Source organism: Macaca nemestrina, chromosome 14 (genome assembly GCF_043159975.1).
Source record: "Macaca nemestrina isolate mMacNem1 chromosome 14, mMacNem.hap1, whole genome shotgun sequence".
Taxonomy (NCBI): Eukaryota; Metazoa; Chordata; class Mammalia; order Primates; family Cercopithecidae; genus Macaca; species Macaca nemestrina.
This window is the reverse complement of record NC_092138.1, coordinates 1,292,501-1,302,500: the sequence shown is the minus strand read 5'-3', so window position 1 is coordinate 1,302,500 and position 10,000 is coordinate 1,292,501. Positions and strand designations below refer to the sequence as shown.

General features: G+C 48.5%; 1 long non-coding RNA gene across 1 annotated transcript in view; it reads right to left on the bottom strand.

Moving 5' to 3' along the window:
- LOC105498930 (uncharacterized) overlaps positions 1-10,000 on the bottom strand; it is an 11,540-nt gene that overhangs the window by 94 nt on the left and 1,446 nt on the right. The window contains exons 2-3 of the long non-coding RNA XR_011612270.1: positions 7,804-9,771; positions 1-333 (exon numbers count right to left, since the gene is read on the bottom strand). The exon at positions 1-333 is cut by the window's left edge and continues 94 nt beyond it. This is a non-coding gene — a long non-coding RNA (uncharacterized lncRNA). The remainder of the gene's footprint in view (positions 334-7,803; positions 9,772-10,000) is intronic.

The following is a 10,000-nucleotide window of genomic DNA, read 5'->3' as shown; positions in this document are numbered from 1 at the left end:
GAAGTTGAAAAACAAGTTGATTACAGAAAGAAGAGTCCTGGCCTAGGTTTGAACTGGCCACAGGACTTAAAGCCGCCACCTTCTCCTACCAGGTACGGTAGACTCTCTGAGGCACTGGCTAGCAGAAAAGGGCCAAGACATGAGGTTTGAACAGTGATGCTGTGACCTCTTCAGCTTGGGGGCAAGACGGCAGGATCAGCCTGGCCTGGAACATTTCTGTACGTTCAGGCCACGACACTGGAATCTCTGAAGGGTCACTTGCTTCCTTGGTTGCCCATCTGCAAAAAAGGGCACTCGTCGCTGCCTGCTTGTCCAGGTGATGAGGTGCTTGCCCTGTGAATTAACAAGGTTTATAAGTCACTGTGCGCGCCGCTGAGAAAGGTGCCGTTCCACCCGAAGCGCTGTTTGACTGTTGCTCTTTTTGCTTTTGTTATGCAGCCGGTATTATTAAAATATAGTCTGAAACGTCAGCTTAAATTAAAAGATCCTTTCAATGGATCTTTTAAAATGCCCATTGTCTTGATTTCTGGAGAAACTTGTTTGTGCCACAAAATCTCTTAAAGTAAAAAAAAAAAGAAAAGAAAAGAAAAAACAGAAGTAAACTCAAGTCGACTTGGTGAAATAAAAGAGAATGTCTTTTCATACGGCCATGCTCAGGGTAGGCTGCTTTTAAGATGTTTCAAGGGATTTTCTTTCTTTCTTTTTTTTCCTTCTTCCCAAACTACCTTCTTTGTTTAGGGATCCCTATTTGCCCTCCTGCCTTTTCTACAGTGTCACTTATTGTTTTGCCGGAGACTCACTGAATGTGAGGACACAAAGGGACAATGAGGCTGTTACCCGAGGCAAGAAGCCACCTGCATGCATTTAGAGAGGCTCCTTCTCATATGTCCTGCAGTTTGTACCAAAGGCATTAACAAGGAGAGCCACCAGCAGCTCCCTTACTCAGGAGAAACGGGGAGGGGGTTAGCCCATCAGTGTGTTACTCAGTGTCCCTTACTCAGGGGGAACGGGGAGGGGTTAGCCCATCAGTGTGTTACTTAGTGTGTTACTCAGGGGGAACGGGGAGGGGTTAGCCCATCAGTGTGTTACTCAGTGTCCCTTACTCAGGGGGAACGGGGAGGGGGTTAGCCCATCAGTGTGTCACTTAGTGTGTTACTCAGGGGAGCGGGGAGGGGGTTAGCCCATCAGTGTGTCACTTAGTGTGTTACTCAGGGGGAACGGGGAGGGGTTAGCCCATCAGTGTGTTACTTAGTGTGTTACTCAGGGGGAACGGGGAGGGGTTAGCCCATCAGTGTGTTACTCAGTGTCCCTTACTCAGGGGAGCGGGGAGGGGGTTAGCCCATCAGTGTGTCACTCAGTGTCCCTTACTCAGGAGAAACGGGGAGGGGGTTAGCCCATCAGTGTGTCACTCAGTGTCCCTTACTCAGGGGGAACGGGGAGGGGGTTAGCCCATCAGTGTATTACTTAGTGTGTTACTCAGGGGGAACAGGGAGGGGTTAGCCCATCAGTGTGTCACTTAGTGTGTTACTCAGGGGGAACGGGGAGGGGTTAGCCCATCAGTGTGTTACTCAGTGTGTTACTCAGGAGGAACGGGGAGGGGTTAGCCCGTCAGTGTGTTACTCAGTGTCCCTTACTCGGGGGAGCGGGGAGGGGGTTAGCCCATCAGTGTGTTATTCAGTGTCCCTTACTCAGGGGAACGGGGAGGGGGTTAGCCCATCAGTGTGTTACTCAGTGTCCCTTACTCAGGAGAAACGGGGAGGGGGTTAGCCCATCAGTGTGTTACTCAGTGTTCCTTACTCAGGAGAAACGGGGAGGGGGTTAGCCCATCAGTGTGTTACTCAGGGGGAGCGGGGAGGGGGTTAGCCCATCAGTGTGTCACTCAGTGTCCCTTACTCAGGGGGAATGGGGAGGGGGTTAGCCCATCAGTGTGTCACTCAGTGTGTTACTCAGGGGGAGCGGGGAGGGGGTTAGCCCATCAGTGTGTCACTCAGTGTGTTACTCAGGGGGACGGGGAGGGGGTTAGCCCATCAGTGTGTCACTCAGTGTGTTACTCAGGGGGAAAGGGGAGGGGGTTAGCCCATCAGTGTGTCACTCAGTGTCCCTTACTCAGGGGGACGGGGAGGGGGTTAGCCCATCAGTGTGTCACTCAGTGTCCCTTACTCAGGGGAGCGGGGAGGGGGTTAGCCCATCAGTGTGTTACTCAGTGTCCCTTACTCAGGGGGAATGGGGAGGGGGTTAGCCCATCAGTGTGTTACTCAGTGTGTTACTCAGGGGGAACGGGGAGGGGGTTAGCCCATCAGTGTGTTACTTAGTGTGTTACTCAGGAGAAATGGGGAGGGGGTTAGCCCATCAGTGTGTTACTTAGTGTGTTACTCAGGGGAAAGGGGAGGGGGTTAGCCCATCAGTGTGTTCCTCAGTGTCCCTTACTCAGGGGAGCAGGGAGGGGGTTAGCCCATCAGTGTGTTACTCAGTGTGTTACTCAGGGGAGCGGGGAGGGGGTTAGCCCATCAGTGTGTTACTTAGTGTGTTACTCAGGGGGAACGGGGAGGGGGTTAGCCCATCAGTGTGTTACTCAGTGTGTTACTCAGGGGAGCGGGGAGGGGGTTAGCCCATCAGTGTGTTACTTAGTGTGTTACTCAGGAGGAACGGGGAGGGGTTAGCCCATCAGTGTGTTACTTAGTGTGTTACTCAGGGGAGCGGGGAGGGGGTTAGCCCATCAGTGTGTTACTCAGTGTGTTACTCAGGGGGAACGGGGAGGGGGTTAGCCCATCAGTGTGTTACTTAGTGTGTTACTCAGGAGGAACGGGGAGGGGTTAGCCCATCAGTGTGTCACTCAGTGTGTTACTCAGGGGGAGCGGGGAGGGGTTAGCCCATCAGTGTGTCACTCAGTGTGTTACTCAGGGGGAGCGGGGAGGGGGTTAGCCCATCAGTGTGTTACTTAGTGTGTTACTCAGGAGGAATGGGGAGGGGTTAGCCCATCAGTGTGTCACTCAGTGTGTTACTCAGGGGGAGCGGGGAGGGGTTAGCCCATCAGTGTGTCACTCAGTGTGTTACTCAGGGGGAACGGGGAGGGGGTTAGCCCATCAGTGTGTTACTTAGTGTGTTACTCAGGAGGAACAGGGAGGGGTTAGCCCATCAGTGTGTCACTCAGTGTGTTACTCAGGGGGAGCGGGGAGGGGGTTAGCCCATCAGTGTGTTACTCAGTGTGTTACTCAGGGGGAACGGGGAGGGGGTTAGCCCATCAGTGTGTTACTTAGTGTGTTACTCAGGGGAACGGGGAGGGGGTTAGCCCATCAGTGTGTTACTTAGTGTGTTACTCAGGAGGAACGGGGAGGGGTTAGCCCATCAGTGTGTTACTCAGTGTCCCCTGCTCAGGAGGAACGGGGAGGGGGTTAGCCCATCAGTGTGTCACTCAGTGTGTTACTCAGGGGGAACGGGGAGGGGGTTAGCCCATCGTGTGTTACTCAGTGTGTTACTCAGGGGAGTGGGGAGGGGGTTAGCCCATCAGTGTGTTACTTAGTGTGTTACTCAGGAGGAACGGGGAGGGGTTAGCCCATCAGTGTGTTACTTAGTGTGTTACTCAGGGGAGCGGGGAGGGGGTTAGCCCATCAGTGTGTTACTCAGTGTGTTACTCAGGGGGAACGGGGAGGGGGTTAGCCCATCAGTGTGTTACTTAGTGTGTTACTCAGGGGAACGGGGAGGGGGTTAGCCCATCAGTGTCTTACTTAGTGTGTTACTCAGGAGGAACGGGGAGGGGTTAGCCCATCAGTGTGTTACTCAGTGTCCCCTGCTCAGGAGGAACAGGGAGGGGTTAGCCCATCAGTGTGTTACTCAGTGTGTTACTCAGGGGAACGGGGAGGGGGTTAGCCCACCAGTGTGTTACTCAGTGTGTTACTCAGGGGGAACGGGGAGGGGGTTAGCCCATCAGTGTGTTACTTAGTGTGTTACTCAGGAGGAACGGGGAGGGGTTAGCCCACCAGTGTGTTACTCAGTGTCCCCTGCTCAGGAGGAACGGGGAGGGGGTTAGCCCATCAGCTCCCAAACTGATGAGTCCTGAGGAAGCCCTAGGAAGAGGCACCTGAATTATTATTATTCTTATTATTAACTCAGTCCTCTTCTATTACAAAGACATTGCAAAGAAATAGCAAAGCAATTGATCTATCCTGATTCACACCAGGTGCATCTGATAATAACATATTTTCTCAAGACCAGCCTGACCAACATTTAGTCTCTACTAAAAATACAAAATTAGCCGGGTGTAGTGGTGCATGCCTGTAATCCCACCTACTCGGGAGGCTGAGGCAGGAGAATTGCTTGAACCCGGCAGGCAGAGGTTGCGGTGAGCCGAGATCACGCCATTGCCCTCCAGCCTGGGCAATAAGACCAAAACTCTGTCTCAAAAATAAATAAATAAATAAATAAATAAATAAATAAATAAATAACGTATTTTCAAGGGCATAAAGAGGCCAGTAGTGTCACTTAGGCCAGATGGCTGGGGCAGATGCGTTCAGCAACCTTCCCATCATTATTGACAAGCTTTACTGCTCTTACCTGGAAAGTGAAGACAATGTGAATAATTCAACACGTGTTGTTCCTGACAGGAAATGCTAGCTAAGGAGACTGCAGGCTTTTTTGTTTTCCAGCCAAACAGTTGGCTTTGTTTTGCCCTTTCGCTCCTTATTTTCTCTCCTCTCCTCTTTTTGCTGAATTCTACAGAAATGGCAGTTTGGAAATACTAGGCAGAAAACACTACACAAAGGCCACACACTAAATTTTTTCCAAGGCAAAATAAAAAGGAAAGGATAGCATGGCATGTCTCAACATAATGAAAGACTCATCTGGGCAATGACAAGTTTATCCAAAGTCATATAAACTAGAGTATCAAGAAAGTAAGTGGTGATTGTTGACATGGAATAAATGGACGAACTATTTAGGCAAGGAACTGGATTGCATCGAACTGGAAAGGTACAGAGAGAGACAGAGTCTGCACAGTTTGCTCACTTCAGATTTTGCCAAGCATGAAACACACCTGCGAGCTCGAATCATGAGGCGATTGTGTGATGAGTAGGGGCAGGTGGTCTGAGTCCAGCAATGGCATACGGCTCTCAGCACAAACCCTGCAGAGGAGGATGCATTCTAGCACAGGCCCCCAGCCCCCGTCCAAGGTGCTTAGTTACCAAATTCCCGAAAGGACCTCTAATCAGGCAAGGTCAGCTGTAGTGCCACCCCAAAGATCGTGTATCAGCAGGCCCTGTTACAGCTTTCATTGGGAAACTAAGCTGCTTCCCAAATGACTGGTGTCCACGATGAATCAATGCCCACAGCCATTATGGTGTCTGGTTCATAGGAAGCACTGAATACTCACTGACTCAGTGAATGGTTGGCCAAAACCTCACCATGACCTGCATTGAGATTTAATTATGCTGATGGTTTTATAAAGTGCATGTATCTTAGAACTAGCCCTGTCTCCCTTCATCATTCTATAAGCTATGATATAACTGCTATACTTTGTCACAAAACAAAGGAGGAAATGGAGGGAGGAAGGAAGGAAATTGTCTTCAAAGTTGTTGAACAAAATACTGTGTTTAATTATTCCAGCTAGGGAAGGGGGAGGGGAGCCTGCCCAGGCGGTCATGCCAGTGAGCTGGGCCACCAGGGCCAGGACTCTCTCTGACTCATATTCAGATTGGGGGTAACCCGGGGGGGGCTCCAGCCCGAGGCACCAGAAGCCGTGTATTAAGACCTAGACAGAAGCCAGAACATAAAGGGGCAGAGAAACGCAGGGAGTCGGGGCACTGGGTGTGGGAGAAGCAAGTCAGGATATGAAGAACCAAAGGAGTCCTGAAGGAAAGCTGAGGAAAGAAGAGCAATGGGCAAAACCAAGTCCTTGGGACAGACCGGCTGTGAATTTCAAAAATAGTTTAAAAAATAATCGCTCTTTTTCTCCCTAAACCTATTTTCTCACAACATTATTAATGTTTTCAAGTATACAGAGAAGTTGAACATTTTACACTAAACATACCAACTACCTAGATTTCCCAATGATCATTCCAGCATGCCTGCTTCTCATGTATCCATTCATCTACCCATTCTTCTCTCCTTCTATCAATCCTTTCCAGTTTTTGATATTTTCTTTTCCAGCATTATCTTATGAAAACACAGTCTTATTGTTAATGCTCGTGATTTTTGTTATTTATATCAAGGTGAGTGTAGGAGGGGTGGCTAGCTCTCCAACAATATATATCCTCCCCTTTATCCATAGTAATTGAGTTTTAAAATATGGACATAGGGCCGGGCGCGGTGGCTCAAGCCTGTAATCCCAGCACTTTGGGAGGCCGAGACGGGCGGATCACGAGGTCAGGAGATCAAGACCATCCTGGCTAACACGGTGAAACCCTGTCTCTACTAAAAAATACAAAAAAACTAGCCGGGTGAGGTGGCGGGCGCCTGTAGTCCCAGCTACTCAGGAGGCTGAGGCAGGAGAATGGCGTGAACCCGGGAGGCGGAGCTTGCAGTGAGCTGAGATCCGGCCACAGCACTCCAGCCTGGGTGACAGAGCGAGACTCCGTCTCAAAAAAATAAATAAATAAAAAAATAAAAAAAAATAAAATAAAATAAAATAAAATATGGACATAGAAATTTAGTATAAAGACTACATTTCCCAGCTCATTTGCAGCTCACACAGCAGGTGTAGCCATGTGACTACGTTCTGGCCAATTAAATATAAGAGGACGTATCATGAGACAGCTTCTCGGACCCTTGTCTAAGGTGCAGCATGCCAGGGCCAGTGCCCCATTTGCCCTCTTTTTCCTCTCTTCCTCCATTCTGCTACCTGGAACACGGATGTGGCCATCTTGGACCATGAAGATGAAGATGGCAGCCTAGGGATGGCATTGTGGAGCCCTGAACTGGGGAAGCCTGGGGCCCTGAAGGCTGTGTACAACAGGGCCACCACAACAGTCCTGAGCTGCTTACCCCTGAACTAAATTTACATGAGAAGACAATAGCCATCTTTCTTATTTAAGCTGTTATTTGTGGCATTCTGTCACTTGCTACTAAACTTAATTCTAACCAATGCAACGAGACTTAAAAATCTCCATCAGTACAAAGAGCTTATAAAGAAAAACAACGAACAAATCCTAATGCCTCCCCAGCCCCGCTCCCGAGGCAAACCCTTTTAAGTGGCTATTTCCACATCTCTAAACAATATGTTTCTATTTTTAGGCACTGTCTATTGACTTCAGCTCCCTTGAGCCTCTCCGCTACTTCTCCTTAATTCTTCCCGCCAATAAAGGTTTATCACCATTTCAGTCTCTCTATTGTTCCTGTCGGTCAATGTAGTTTTATTTACTCCATTATTTCTCTTTCCATCGACTAAAGATGAAACCTTTTGTGTCCCTGCTTTGTAAGACGGGGTCACCAGGCCACATACCTTCAATTATTTCTACTTCTACTCCTCTGTCTTCTGCCATCTCAGTCTCTATAGTTTTTACGTTTACACTGTCAGTGTTGCTGGCACATACATCCTTTGGCTGACAGCTTCACTATAGAGTGAGCGGAGGGCACCCTGAAATGCCAGAATGTGGGAGGCGTTGCTCTGCTGCATCAAATCCCAGCTTAGGTGCTCTAATTGGTTTGTAGCCCTACAACCTCCAATCTAGAACTCACACAGAATACCGTAATTGTGTGTTTACATGTGCATCACATTCAGACTCTTTATTCTCAGCCACACGCATATGGAGCTGTAATGACCTACCAAAGCGTTTTGAGTGACAAGACTGAGCCAGAACCCAGGTAACTTACTTTGTATTCATCGCTACTGAGCATTTCTTGATGATTCAGTGCTTGAGGAACAATATGGCAGGTTTTCCCGTCATCCAATATGCTCTGTCACTTCTTAGCAGATTAAAGCTGAGTTTGCATAGGCACACTTGACACGCTGCACTTCCTCCAGGCTCTGGAGGCTCCAACAACCCGGAAGACCCCCGGTTAATACCGTCCATATCTGAGCTGGAGAACCACGGCTTGGCAGAGTTAGATTCAGGCTGAGAGCACAGAGTGCCCACCATGAATATCTGTTTGGTGGATCACAGAGGGAAGCTGTTGAAATCACAAGATACTGCTCCAGACATGCTGTTGGTTCAATGCATGTTTTCTCTACAGAGAAACAGATGAGAATGCAGAAACACATGTTCAGATACATTTGGTCGAAAAGAATGGCAGCCCTGTCATGCATATTCTTGGCACAAAAATCCAAAACCATAATAAACACAAGAAGCAGATGTTTATAAGAATCATTTGTAGCTTGGAGCTATCAAATTGAGGATGGAGATGAAAACTATAAAAGTGTTTTTTAAGTGTACTGATAAGCCTTCTCTACATTGTTTCATGCCAGTTTAAATCTGTCTGACTTTATATTGCAGTTTTCAACCACCCAACTGGAGGTTTTAGGGTGATAAATTTGGAGATTTTGGAAGGTGATTGCATCCATCCTTTTTAACCAAGTCAAGGTCACATCTAAAACACCTCAGAAAGTCCGTAGTCCAATGGTACCTCTTGGTAATACCGTTACATTGAAACAATTGGCAGTAGAGATTAATGAGAACAGCTCATATAAGAAAATAGAAAAAAGAGTAGAAAATCAATGAAGTGACCCCATAGTGAATGAGCAAGGAATTCACATAGCAGAGAAAAATCCCAGACAGAACCAGATCTTCCCAGTAAAGACACTGAGGTGCTGACGCGCCAGTCCCCAAACTGTACTTTCTTCTACAGTCCCACAGTCAGTGTGCCCACCATGCCGCAGCGCCCTGCACAACGCCCCAGTGAACCCCAGGTCCCTGTCTTTGCTGGCCTCCTAACACAATACCCTCTTTGCCATCCAGATCACAGGGTCCTCAGTGGTCAGTGGCTTCGTTCCCCCCGTCATCATCAGCTGTCATTTCTGCCTTGACATTTCCCACTCTCCTTTATGTGCCCAACACTGTCTTCCTTGCTGGGTGGACGACGATATTCCCATCCCTCCTAATCTACCCCTTTGATTGCCTTCTTGTCCCCCTAACATGCTCTCTTTCTGCCTTTAATAATGAAATCCCCACATTTTTGCTGGTCATAGGACAACGTAGCATTAAGACTACATTTCCCAGCCTCCTTTTCTAGTTGTGCTCATGTCACTCAGTTAAGGTAGGAAGCTGGGTAAGTTCCAGGCCATGGCCTTCAAAAGAGCGGTTGCGCCTTCCCTCACTCTTTTCTCCTTCGTACCTGCTGGACTATGAAGCCATCATTCATGTGAAGGAACCACCTGGACCAAAGGAATCCCCTAGGAGAAGGTGGAGTAACAAGGCGGAGAGCCTGGCTCCCTGCCCCATGGAGCCACTGCTGTAGCTCTGGATCACCTGCTCCATCCTTGAGTAAGAGAAATGAACTTGCCTCTCAGCCACCGCATCGAGTCTCTTTGTTATTGCGGTCCATCCCGTATCTGAATGCAGCACTATTCCCATCACTTTTCACCATGCAGGCTACCTGCTCCAAAGGCCAAGACTCTGCTCCCACACCCCTGGCACCCCGTGGAACCACTCCTCTGTGACCCTCAACAAAGTCCCAGCTTTCCCCGTGTTCACTTTCCTTTTGTGCGCTGCAGCTGGAGTTCTCGGTACTAGAGCAGTGGGTAGGACTTGGTCAGGCTGCTGCTTCATTAGAGGAAACCAAAAGGCATTCTGGATCTTGTGGGGGAAGAGTAACTCCTGGTAGGTTCTTAGTTGTAATGAACCCCTGTTACAAAGGACACATAAACAAGAGAAAAACAAACAGAAGTTGATTAATATGTGTATTTTATATATACATGGGAGATACCCAGAGAACTGTCCTGAATCATTCTCCAAGAAGTGGCCTTGACCCCCAGCTTACGTAAGATCTTCAACAAAGAATAGTACATTTTTAGAGAAGGGACAAAACAAAGGAAAAGGACTGTAAGTCTCTGCGGGCAACCTGCGGGAAGGCA